The sequence below is a fragment of the Balaenoptera ricei genome, chromosome 9 (assembly GCF_028023285.1).
Source record: "Balaenoptera ricei isolate mBalRic1 chromosome 9, mBalRic1.hap2, whole genome shotgun sequence".
Taxonomy (NCBI): Eukaryota; Metazoa; Chordata; class Mammalia; order Artiodactyla; family Balaenopteridae; genus Balaenoptera; species Balaenoptera ricei.
Window position 1 is genome coordinate 50,774,004 of NC_082647.1, and position 13,711 is coordinate 50,787,714.

The following is a 13,711-nucleotide window of genomic DNA, read 5'->3' on the forward strand; positions in this document are numbered from 1 at the left end:
AATATTAACTGAGTACCTACTATGTGCCAGACATGGTAATAGGCTATAAGTACAAGTGTGAGAAGGCAAATGGTCTTTGCTTTCATGTAGCTTTTGGTCAACCAGGATACACATATGCTTATAAAATATTCACACAAATATATCATTACAGATTTGATGAGTGCTATAAAGGGAAATTATAGCATGCTAGGATAGAACAGAAGAGGGAAACCTGATTTATGATGATTGTTTTTATTATCACTACACATTTCTGAGCTGGGACTTGAAGGATGGATAGGAGTTTATGGGCACGGCAAGTGGGGATGGCCATTCCAGGCAGACTGAACTTCAGAGGAAAAGGCATGAGATGTGAAAGCTTTTCTCTAGGTCAGGGGCAAGTGCCTGGGCCCCTCTCACTGCCCAAAGACTTAGAGGAATTCCTCATGTCCACCTTTCCCAGGGAACAGGCAGGAGAAGAAGTTGAGTGCCTGTGGCCCCCAAACATGTCTGGTGGCTCAGTGAACCCTGATCTTTTGTCAGTGTGATAAACTGTTCTCAATCCACTGACCAGCTCCTTGGTAATACTGGGCTGAAGATAAATGGTGAAAATGGCTTAGACGAGCTGGATTACAGTGAAGTCCTTTTGATGTTAGTGTTGGTCAAAAAAGTATTTAGGACTGACCTCAGTTTGGCACTCCAAAGCTCAAAGATAAAAAGAAGTGCTCAGAGAAAAGAAAGTAAAGTGATTAAAAGATTTTCCAAGATGTATGTGAAGTATTTTTACAAGCTAACGGTGAATACTGTTCGCCATTTAGAGCAGATGGGACAAACAGTTATATTTGCAAGAAGGGAAATACAGATGCTTGCGAGGAGTTTTTCTGGAACAAGTACAATTCAATAGTTCTCAAACTGCAGTGTATATCAGAGTCCCCCCAGGAGCCTGTTAAAAATTTAGACTCCCTCTGCAGTGATGGCCATTGTCAGTGTGCTCAGGAGTCTGCATGGGTTCTCTCCCAGCCAGAGAGCCCTGGCTCCGCCCACTCCACACCGCAGCTTAGTGCTAGGTCTGGGGCAGACGCGTCCTGGGAGAAGTTTGCCACAGAGGCAGCCCAGATCCCAGGGGGCAGCACAGCCACCTCAGTTCCTGCAGCCACTACACCCCGACCCCCAGCCCCAGGCTACTCCACACCACAGCCTTGCACTAGATCTGGGACAAACACAACAGAGAAAGGGTTGTGACCCTGGGCAGCTTCTGAGCGGAACTGCAGCTGCCTGTGTAAGCAGTGCATAGGTCCTCACTTGCTCCAGCATCACCTCCTTTGGGGCAGGGCTCACACTCAAGGGCAATGGAGCCTGACCGAACCCAACCCTCAGGGCTTCTAATCCAACAACTGGGGGGGGGGCAGACCCCACCCCTGCCAGGGTGGCAAGAGAGGAAGCCCCATCTCATATCCTGCACAGGCTCTAGATACTACAACACCTACCACACCCCCTGTCCAGGGGATAACAGCCAGCACACCCTGAGGAAAGACGTGACTGGTGTCCATACCAAAACCACCCCTTGCATGAAAAACGTGGGACGTACGTAATCTACACAGGGATGTTCTCACATAAAAACACCCCTTCAAGACCACAGTAGCTAGCTGTTTCTCTTAAATTCATAGAGACAGAGAAAGTTAAGTAAAATGAAAAGGCAGAGGAACTACACCCAATCAAAAGAACAAGAGAAATCCTCTGAAAGAACAAATTATGAAACAGAGCTCACCTGTCTACTAGACCCCAAGTTCAAAAAGGTGGTAATAAAAATGCTAACTGAATTAAGAAAGATTATCAATAGAAACACAGATCACTGTAACAAGGAACTAGAAACTATAAACCTGAACCAATAAAAAATAGACAATTCAATTGCTGAGATAAAAACCAATCTAGAAGCAATGAATAGCAGACTAAATGACACAGAAGAATGAATAAGTGATCTGGAAGACAGGACAATGCAAATCACCCAATCAGAAGAGCAGACAGAAAGACAAATGAAAAAAAAAAAAAAAAAGAAAGAAAGCAACATATAAGATCTATGGGATAATATAAAACATGCTAACCGATGCATAATAGGGGTTCCAGAAGAAGAAGAGAGAGAGAAGGGGATCAAAAAATGTATTTGAAGAAATTATGGCTGAAAACTCCTCAAACCTAAAGAAGGAAACAGATATCCAGGTACAGGAAGCACAGAGGGTCCCAAACAAGATGAACCCAAAAAGACTACGACATATTATACTTAAAATGGCAAATGTTAAAGAGAGGATTCTAAAGACAGCAAGAGAAAAACAAAGAGTCAGTTACAAGGGAACCCCCATAAGGCTATCAGTTGATTTCTCTGCAGAAACTTTGCAGGCCAGAGGGAGCGGCATGATATATTCAAAAAACCTGCAACCTAGGATATTCTACCCATCAAGATTAGCATTTAGAATAGAAGGAGAGGTAAAGAATTTCTCAGACAAGCAAAAACTAAAAGAATTCAGCAATACCAAATCTACACTGAAAGAAATATTGAAGGGTCTTCTCTAAATAGGAAAGAAGGGTGTCCGGCTGCAAGATTGGCCCGTCCATCCTCAACAGCGACCTGGCCAGTTTAGGGGCTGAGTGCCTCCGGACGCTGGACTCTGGGGCCTATTATCTGCACCTGGATGCATTTTGTTCCCAACATCACCTTTGGTCACCCTGTGGTAGAAAGCCTCCGAAAGCAGCTAGGCCAGGACCCTTTCTTTGACATGCACATGATGGTGTCCAGGCCAGAACAGTGGGTAAAAGCAATGGCTGTAGCAGGAGCCAATCAATATACTTTTCATCTCGAAGCTACTGAGAACCCGGGGGCTTTGATCAAAGACATTCGGGAGAATGGAATGAAGGTTGGCCTTGCTATCAAACCAGGAACTACAGTTGAGTATTTGGCACCATGGGCTCATCAGATATGGCCTTGGTTATGACAGTGGAACCTGAATTTGGAGGGCAGAAATTCATGGAAGATATGATGCCAAAGGTTCACTGGTTGAGGACCCAGTTCCCGTCTTTGGACATTGAGGTTGATGGTGGAGTAGGTCCTGACACCATCCATAAATGCGCAGAGGCAGGAGCTAACATGATTGTATATGGCAGTGCCATTATGAGGAGTGAGGACCCCAGATCTGTGATCAACCTGTTAAGAAATGTTTGCTCAGAAGCTGCTCAGAAACGTTCTCTCGATCGATGAAACCACAAGGAGTCCAGTGTTTCTGCTTATGAGATCTCCTTTTTACTGGAAAACAAGAATATTGCCTACCAAATCGTACCACAGTTGAGGCAGTGCTGCTTTTCTGAGCAATTATTCATTCCAGTGACTAAAATCCATTTTGCAGAATGTTCCAAGAGGTTAGAAATTGGTGTGTATTACATTTTCAGTGATGGAATTTAAAGATTAGTGTGGTAAAATACCATTTTTACTGGAAGACTTGATTTTTATAAAGAGTAAAAATATGGCTATATCAAGGTTATGAACAGAAATGTGTCTTATGCCTAAGGAAGGCATATTAGCTAGTATGAAAAAAAATTTTTTTCTGAATTTCTAAAAAGAATTTTCTTTGCTTCTTGGCTTTTCTGAAAGCAAAGGAAGTCTGGTTTTTCCTGTTTCATGTCATTTTTGATTTGTGTATGTGCGTGATAACTAAGTTTGGATCTGGCTGGGATGGCTCGTCTAGCTTTGAAAACATCTATTTTTTAGTTTGCACCTTATATTTGATACATAAAAAAACCCAATGTATTATGAAGTCCAGGGATTTTCAGGTGGTCTGTCATAAAACGCAAGTTTTATCCGGGTGTTTTCTTTGTTAGCTTTGCTCTAGGGGCAGGTTATTCAGTGGTTCTTCCCCCACCCCCACCCACCCTCCACCAACCCCATTTCCCCTTTTTCTTAATCACACCCACTATTCTTAAGGACATAAGATGTTTTCCTAGCTCTATGCTAAAAGGAAAGGAAGGCCTCTATTTGGAAGTAATATTAAGTTGAATCCTGACTCTCTTCCCCTTTCTATTTGTTTGACCTTAGCAAACCAATCCAACCGACCTCTCTGAGCTGATTATTAACTGATTTATATATTGAATATAATCATAACAACAGTGGGGGGTTGTGTTGAGGATTAAGAGATACTATTAATTATGTACATAAAGCTTCCACTACTATTCCTAGAATTAGAGGGTAGTAGAATTTGAGGATGCTCAACACAAAGTAGCTATCATTATACAAATTTATGCTTTGTAGATTATAAAGTATGTTGATATAATCTCATTAAATCTACAAATCAGTACTAAAAAAAAAAAGGAAAGAAGCAAGACTCTATAAGAAAGGGAAAATCACAATAGAAAAGGCAATATATGAAAGGATTGAAGATCACTTAAATAAGCCAGTACCTAGATTAAAAAATAATTAAAATTATAAAAGAGGTTATAACCACAATAAACAGTAAAAGGATAAGCATGAAGCTGTAAAATAGGATGTCAAAATTACAAAATGTAGGAGAGGGGAGTATAAAATGTAGATCTTTTAGAATGTGTCTGAACTTAAATGACTATCCGTTTAAAGCAAGTAGATATAGTTATGGGTCAACATACTTGAAATCTATGGTAAACACAAATGAAAAACATACAATATATTCACAAAAACCAAAAAAGAAAGGAACTCAAGTATACAAAAGAAAATCATCAAATCACAAAAAGAAAAACAAAAAGAAGAAGAAATGAACAAAGAAGAACTACAAAAACAACTGGAAAACAAGGATTAAAATGGCAGTAAGTATATACCTGTCAATAATTACTTTAAATGTCAATGGACTAAATGCTCCAATCAAAAGACACAGAGTGGCAGACTGGATAAAAAAACAAGAATCTACAATATGCTGCCTATAAGAGACTCACTTCAGGGCAAAAGATACACACAGACTGAAAGGGCATAGAAAAATATATTTCATGCAAATGGAAACGACAAGAAAGTGGGAGTAGCAAAACTCATATCAGACAAAATGGACTTTAAAACAAAGGCCATAAAGAAAGACAAAGAAGGCATTATATAATGATAAAGTGATCAATACTAGAAGAGGATATTACACTCGTTAACATATATGCACCCAATATAGGAGCACCTAAATATATAAAACGAATACTAACAGACATAAAGGGAGAAATTGACAATGATACAATAACAATAGGAGACTTTAACACCCCACTAACATCAATGGACAGATCATCCATACAGAAAATCAACAAGGCAACAGAGGTACTAAATGACACAATAAACCAGTTGGAATTAATTGATATCTACAAGACACTACATTCAAAAAACACAGAATACACATTCTTTTCAATTGCTCATGGAACATTCTCTAGGATAGACCACATACTAGGTCACAAAATAAGCCTCAACAAATTTAAGAGGGCAGAAATTATTTCAAGCATCTTTTCTGACCACAGTGGAAAGAAACTGGAAATCAACCACAGAAAGAAAAACGGGAAAAGAACGAACATGTGGAGACTAAACAACATGCTACTAAAAGAAACCAATAGGTCAGCAGTGAAATCATAGAAATCAGAAAATACCTTGAGACAAATGAAAATGAAAACACCACCTTACAAAATCTATGGTTTGCAGCAAAAGCAGTTCTAAGAGGGAAGTTCATAGTGATACAGACCTTCCTCAAGAAACAAGAAAAATCACAAAGACCACAAAAGACCCAGAATTGCCAAAGCAATCCTGAGGAAAAAGAACAAAGCTGGAGGTATAACTCTTCCAGACTTCAGACTATACTACAAAGATACAGTAATCAAAACAGTGTGATATCGGCACAAAAACAGACATATGGATCAATGGAATAGAATAGAGAGCCCCAAATAAACCCACACATCTAGGATCAATTAATCTATGACAAAGGAGGCAAGAATATACAATGGGAAAGACAGTCTCTTCAGCAAGTGATGTTGGGAAAGCTGGACAGCCACATGTAAATCAATGAAATTAGAACATTCCCTCACACCACATTCAAGAATAAACTCAAAATGGCTTAAAGACCTAAATATAACACATGACACTATAAAACTCCTAGAAGAGAACACAGGCAAAACATTCTCTGACATAAATTGTAGCAATATTTTCTTAGAACAGTCACCCAAGGCAAAAGAAATAAAAGCAAAAATAAACAAATGGAATCTAATCAAAGTTAAAAGCTTTTGCATAGCAAAGGAAACCATCCAAAAACAAAAAGACAACCTACAGAATAGGAGAAAATATTTGCAAACAATGTGACTGACAAGGGGTTAATATCCAAAATATGCAAACAGCTCATACAACTCAATATCAAAAAAACCAAACAACCCAATCGAAAAATGGGCAGAAGACCTAAATAGACATTTTTCCAAAGACATACAGAAGGCCAATAGGCACATGAAAAGACGCTCAACATTGCTAATCATCAGAGAAATGCAAATCAAAACCACAATGAGGTATCACCCACACCAGTCAGAAAGGCTTTCATCAAAAAGTCTACAGATAATAAATGCTGGAGAGGATGTGGAGAAAAGGGAACCCTCATATACCATTGGTGAGAATGTAAATTGATGCAACCACTATGAAAAACAGCATGGCGCTTCTTTAAAAAACCAAAAATAGACCTACCATATGATCCAGCAATCCTACTCCTGGGTATATATCTGGAAAAACAAAAACTCTAATTTGAAAAGATACATGCACCCCAATGTTCATAGTAGCACTATTTACAATAGCCATTACATGGAAACAACCCAGTGTCTATCAACAGATGGTTGCTTTGGTAAGATGTGGTATATATATGTATATATGGACTATTACTCAGCCATAAAAAGAATGAAATATTGTCATTTGCAGCAACATGGATGGACCTAGAGAATATCATACAAAGTAGGTCAGACAGAGAAAGACAAATAATATATCACTTACATGTGGAATCTAAAAAATAATAGACATGAATTTATATACAAAACAGAAACAGACTCATAGACATATAAAACAAACTTATGGCTACCAAAGGGGAGAGGGAAGGTGGGGGAGGGATAAATAAGGAGTATGGGATTAACAGATACACACTATTATATATAAAACAGACGAGCAACAAGGATTTACTGTATAGCACAGGGAAGTACTCAATATCTTTTAATAACCTATAATGGAATATAATCAGAAAAAATAACGGAATCACTTTTCTGTACACCTGAAACTAACACAATATTATAAATCTACTATAATTCAATTTAAAAAAAAGGGGAGAGGATCAGCAGGTGGTAGGTCCATTTGTGACACAATCTATAAGCACTTAATAACTGAATAAAAACACTTCTAATAAACTTCTCAGGGTGTAAAAAATAATTTAGACTCCCTGGCCATTCCCAAGGCTCAGTAGGTGTTCCCTGGGCTCCGTATTTTTAACAAGCTCCACAGAAGATTCTGATGCTTGAGGACACCCTTTGAAAAACCTTGTAGATTTAGCATCTTAAACTTCTCCCCCTTTTTTGTCTTTGATTGCAAATTCTTCTTTAGAAGAGTCTCAAGAATTGCTCTTTCTTTTCCATTCCCCCTTCCCCTGCCTCATCGTCAGCTGCGGGTCCCGAGCACAATTCACCGGGCAGATCAGCTGTCATGTCCGTGTCACTGCCCCTCTGTGGCTCCACTCCAAGATAGAGCCTGCTCAGAGACCCTTCTCTTTCCACCCCAAAAGAGAAGGACACTCTTTTCAAGCAACAGTGCTCTCAGCCAGCAGTGGACAGTCTGCACTGAACGTGATCACTGTTCCAAGGGGCTGGGCTGGGGGCAGTGGCAGGTAACACCCCATGCAGGTGTCTTTCTCTTTCTCTTTTGTCTTGAAATAAAGCACACAGATTTCAAATTTCTTGTATCTTAGTTTTCTCTCTTCTGGAGACACTCTCTCCAAAAGAGTGGCTTTCAGGGGCTGAACCTCGGGTCTGGGGGCTTGATCTTTGATCCCCAACACCCTTCCCTTTCCTCCCGGGAAGCCCAAGGTCTTTAATGCACTGCGCCCTCTAGAGGCCGGCTGTGGCATGCCAGTTAAATCCCGCGGAGGTTCTCACTACATCTTGACGCCAAATGAAAAACCCAGTGTAAGGAGCCCGTGGTGAAATGGGTCAGGGAAATGGGGAAAACGTTTTAAAGTCACTGTTTCTCTTAGAAGAAAAATCTTGGCCTTAACTCTGACAACCAGTTTCTCTGGACAGCTCCCAGTTTCTTTAGTACATTTTCGCGTGAAGTTGGTCAGCCCTGTCCCGTAACTTTCTGAGACCCCCAAACGCCTAATTTTCAGTCTAGATTCCTTGTTTGTATGAATCTCTCCATAAGTTTGTCAAATCCAGGTTTTCTACGCTGACTTGATTTTATCCTTTACAAAAAATCTTAATTTAGGATGGGAGAGAAAAAAAAAACCATGAAAAACATCCACACTGCATGGATGAGTTTTCATAAACTCACCTACTGTCTGCAGATTTTGTTGTGGTCTTGATGAGTCGATGAAAGAGAAGAACCTGAGGTTTTGCAAGGTTTTCTGCAGGAGGAAATTGAGAAGGACCTGAACTCCGTCCTGCCTGCACCCGAGATCCACAGACGTGGCCTTTTCCGGAGAGCCGGACGTTTCACAGGACCAAGACTCAGCAAAAGAGACTCACAGAACTGCACATGGGAGCCAGAGCCGGAAGACCACATGAAGTGGCCTACCCCGGGGAGAAAACGTGCCCTGGTGTTTTTAGTTAAGAGGTTGCAAAAAAAAAAAAGAGGTTGCTAATACTCACCTTGAGGGAGAAATTCACATCAGTTTAACCAACCTTGTATGCTTCCAATTCAATTCAAAAAACCTGATGTTGCCAAATAGGAACGTAGGCCCTTATTCATTTCTCAAGTACAATGAAATAAAATTGATTGTCTATAAAATATTTATCAGATCTAGGCTACTCTTTGAATTATAATGTCTCCTGCAGGCTTTAAAATGTCCTCTCTCTGCTTATTTCATTATTGATTAGGCAGACAAAATTTTTACTTAATGCAGTGACTGTAATGTGTTTACTGGGATTAATTTACTCACTCTTGAGGATTAATTTAATTCTTTTATGATGGCAATTTTTCCTGGGACTTTTTTTTCGCCCAAAGGGTCACATCCAAATTTATTACACTGTTACACGGTTCACAATAATCTGGGTGTAACTGAATAATTTATGCCTATGTTTGCCAAGCCTGGCTGCCCATCAGAATTATCTTGAGGAATATCTTTTTTTTTTTTAATATTTATTTTTATGTATTTATTTGGCTGTGCTGGGTCTTAGTTGCGGCACGTGGGATCTTTGTTGCTGTATGTGGGATCTTTACTTGTGGCAGGCGAATTCTTAGTTGCAGCATATGGCATCTAGTTCCCTGACCAGGGATGGAATCTGGGCCCCCTGCATTGGGAGTGTGGATTCTTAGTCACTGGACTACCAGGGAAGTCCCTCTTGCGGAGTATCTTATAACTTTTTTTTTTTTTTTGGCTGCGTTGGGTCTTTCTTGCTGCACGTGGGTTTTCTCTAGTTGCGGTGAGCGGGGGCTACTCTTCGTTGTGGTGTGCACGCTTCTCACTGCAGTGGCTTCTCTTGTTGCAGAGCATGGGCTCTAGGTATGCGGGCTTCAGTAGTTGTGGCTCGCAGGCTCAGTAGTTGTGGCTCGCAGGCTCTAGAGTGCAGGCTCAGTAGTTGTGGCTCACAGGCCCAGTCGCTCCGCGGCATGTGGGATCCTCCCAGACAAGGGCTCAAACCCGCGTCCCCTGCACTGGCAGGCAGATTCCCAACCACTGCGCCACCAGGGAAGCCCTGTCGTGTTTTAATTTTTTTTTTTTTGGCTGTGTTGGGTGTTCATTGCTGCGCACAGGCTTTCTCCGCAACAAGAGAGGCCGCGATGGTGAGAGGCCCACGCATCGCGATGAAGAGTGGCCCCCGCTTGCCGCAGCTAGAGAGGGCCCTCACACAGAGACGAAGACCCAACACAGCCAAAAATAAATAATAAATAAATAAATTAATTAAAACAAAAACAAAAACAAAAACAAAAAACACGACAAGAAGAGATTGGTTCAAGATGGCGGAGTAGAAGGATGTGCTCTCACTCCCTCTTGTGAGAATACCAGAATCACAACTAACTGCTGAACAATCACTGACAGGAAGACACTGGAACTCACCAAAAATGATACATCATATCCAAAGACAAAGGAGAAGCCACAGTGAGACGGTAGGAGGGGGGCAATCACAATAAAATCAAATCCCATAACTGCTGGGTGGGTGACTCACAAACTGGAGTACACTTATACCACAGAAGTCTACCCACTGGAGTGAAGGTTCTGAGCCTCACGTCAGGCTTCCGAACATGGGTGTCCAGCAATGGGAGGAGGAATTCCTAGAGAATCAGAATTTGAAGGCTAGTGGGATTTGATTGCAGGACTTCAATAGGACTGGGGGAGGGGAAACAGAGACTCCACTAGTGGAGGGCACACACAAAGTAGTGTGTGCATCAGGACCCAGGGAAAGGAGCAGTGACCCCATAGGAGACTGAACCAGACTTACCTGCTGGTGTTGGAAGGTCTCCTGCAGAGGCAGGGGGTGGCTCTGTCTCACCATGGGGACAAGGACACTGGCAGCAGAAGTTCTGGGAAGTACTCCTTGCTGTGAGCCCTCCCAGAGTCCGCCATTAGCCCCACCAAAGAGCCCAGGTAGGCTCCAGTGTTGGGTCGCCTAAGGCAAACAACCAACAGGGAGGGAACCCAGCCCCACTCATCAGCAGACAAGCAGATTAAAGTTTTACTAAGCTCTGCCCACCAGAGCAACAGCCAGCTCTACCCACCACCAGTCCCTCCCATCAGGAAACCTGCACAAGCCTCTTAGATAGTCTCATCCACCAGAGGGCAGACAGCAGAAGCAAGAAGAACTACAATCCTGCAGCCTGTGGAACAAAAACCACATTCACAGAAAGATAGACAAGATGAAAAGGCAGAGGGCTATGTACCAGATAAAGGAACAAGATAAAACCCCAGAAAAACAACTAAATGAAGTGGAGATAGGCAAGCTTCCAGAAAAAGAATTCAGAATAATGATAGTGAAGATGATCCAGGACCTCGGAATAAGAATGGAGGCAAAGATCGAGAAGATGCAAGAAATGTTTAACAAAGATCTAGAAGAATCAAAGAACAAACAAACAGAGATGAACAATACAATAACCGAAAAGAAAACTCCACTAGAAGGAATCAATAGCAGAATAACTGAGGCAGAAGAACAGATAAGTGACCTGGAAGACAGAATGGTGGAATTCACTGCTGCAGAACAGACTAAAGAAAAAAGAATGAAAAGAAATGAAGACAGCCTAAGAGACCTCTGGGACAACATTAAATGCAACAATATTCGCATTATAGGGGTCCCAGAAGGAGAAGAGAGAGAGAGAAAGGACGCGAGAAAATATTTGAAGAGATTATAGTCGAAAACTTCCCTAACATGGGAAAGGAAATAGCCACCCAAGTCCAGGAAGCGCAGCAAGTCCCATACAGGATAAACCCAAGGAGAAACACACCGAGACACATAGTAATCAAATTGGCAAAAATTAAAGACAAAGAAAAATTATTGAAAGCAGCAAGGGAAAAATGAAAAATAACATACAAGGGAACTCCCATAAGGTTAACAGCTCATTTCTCAGCAGAAACTCTACAAGCCAGAAGGGAGTGGCATGATATACTTAAAGTGATGAAAGGGAAGAACCTACAACCAAGATTATTCTACCCAGCAAGGATCTCATTCAGATTCGATGGAGAAATCAAAAGCTTTACAGACAAGCAAAAGCTAAGAGAATTCAGCACCACCAAACCAGCTCTACAACAAATGCTAAAGGAATTTCTCTAAGTGGGAAACAGAAGAGAAGAAAAGGGCCTACAAAACCAAACCCAAAATAATTAAGAAAATGGTCATAGGAACATACATATCGATAATTACCTTAAACGTGGATGGATTAAATGCTCCAACCAAAAGACACAGGCTTGCTGAATGGATACAAAAACAAAACCCATATATATGCTGTCTACAAGAGACCCACTTCAGAACTAGGGACACATACAGACTGAAAGTGAGGGAATGGAAAAAGATATTCCATGCAAATGGAAATCAAAAGAAAGCTGGAGTAGCAATACTCATATCAGATAAAATAGACTTTAAAATAAAGAAAGTTACAAGAGACAAGGAAGGACACTACATAAAGATCAAGTGATCAATCCAAGAAGAAGATATAACAATTATAAATATATATGCACCCAACATAGGAGTACCTCAATACATAAGGCAACTGCTAACAGCTATAAAAGAGGAAATCGACAGTAACACAATAATAGTGGGGGACTTTAACACCTCACTTACACCAATGGACAGATCATCCAAACAGAAAATTAATAAGGAAACACAAGCTTTAAATGACACAATAGACCAGATAGATTTAATTGATATTTATAGGACATTCCATCCAAAAACAGCAGATTACACATTCTTCTCAAGTGTGCATGGAACATTCTCCAGGATAGATCACATCTTGGGTCACACATCAAGCCTCAGTAAATTTAAGAAAATTGAAATCATATCAAGCATCTTTTCTGACCACAACGCTATGAGATTAGAAATGAATTACAGGGAAAAAACATAAAAAACATAAACACATGGAGGCTAAACACTATGTTACTAAATAACCAAGAGATCACTGAAGAAATCAAAGAGGAAATCAAAAAATATCTACAGACAAATGACAATGAAAACACGGGAATCTAAAACCTATGGGATGCAGCAAAAGTAGTTCTAAGAGGGAAGTTTATAGCTATACAAGCCTACCTTAGGAAACAAGAAAAATCTCAAGTAAACAATCTAACCTTACACCTGAAGGAAGTACAGAAAGAAGAACAAACAAAACCCAAAGTTAGCAGAAGGAAAGAAATCATAAAGATCAGAGCAGAAATAAATGAAATAGAAACCAAGAAAACAATAGCAAAGATCAATAAAACTAAAAGCTGGTTCTTTGAGAAGATAAACAAAATTGATAAACCATTAGCCAGACTCATCAAGAAAAAGAGGGAGAGGACTCAAATCAATAAAATTAGAAATGAAAAAGGAGATGTTACAACAGACGCCGCAGAAATACAAAGCATCCTAAGAGACTACTACAAGCAACTCTATGCCAATAAAATGGACAACCTGGAAGCAATGGACAAATTCTTAGAGAGGTGTAACCTTCCAAGACTGAATGAGGAAGAAATAGAAAATATGAACAGACCAATCACAAGTAATGAAATTGAAACTGTGATTAAAAATCTTCCAACAAACAAAAGTCCAGAACCAGATGGCTTCACAGGTGAATTCTATCAAACATTTAGAGAAGAGCTAACACCCATCCTTCTCAAACTCTTCCAAAAATTGCAGAGGAAGGAGCATTCCCAAACTCATCCTATGAGGCCACCATCACCCTGATACCAAAACCAGACAAAGATACTACAAAAAAAGAGAATTACAGACCAATATCACTGGTGAATATAGATGCAGAAATCCTCAACAAAATACTAGCAAACAGAATCCAACAGCACATGAAAAGGAGCATCCACCATGATCAAGTGGGATTTATCCCAGGGATGCAAGA

The 13,711-nt window shown here is 40.5% G+C and overlaps 1 pseudogene; it reads left to right on the forward strand.

The window, feature by feature from the left end:
- The first annotated feature begins 2,618 nt into the window (after window positions 1-2,618).
- LOC132371485 (ribulose-phosphate 3-epimerase-like) lies at window positions 2,619-3,392 on the forward strand (annotated as a pseudogene).
- The last annotated feature ends 10,319 nt before the right edge of the window (window positions 3,393-13,711 follow it).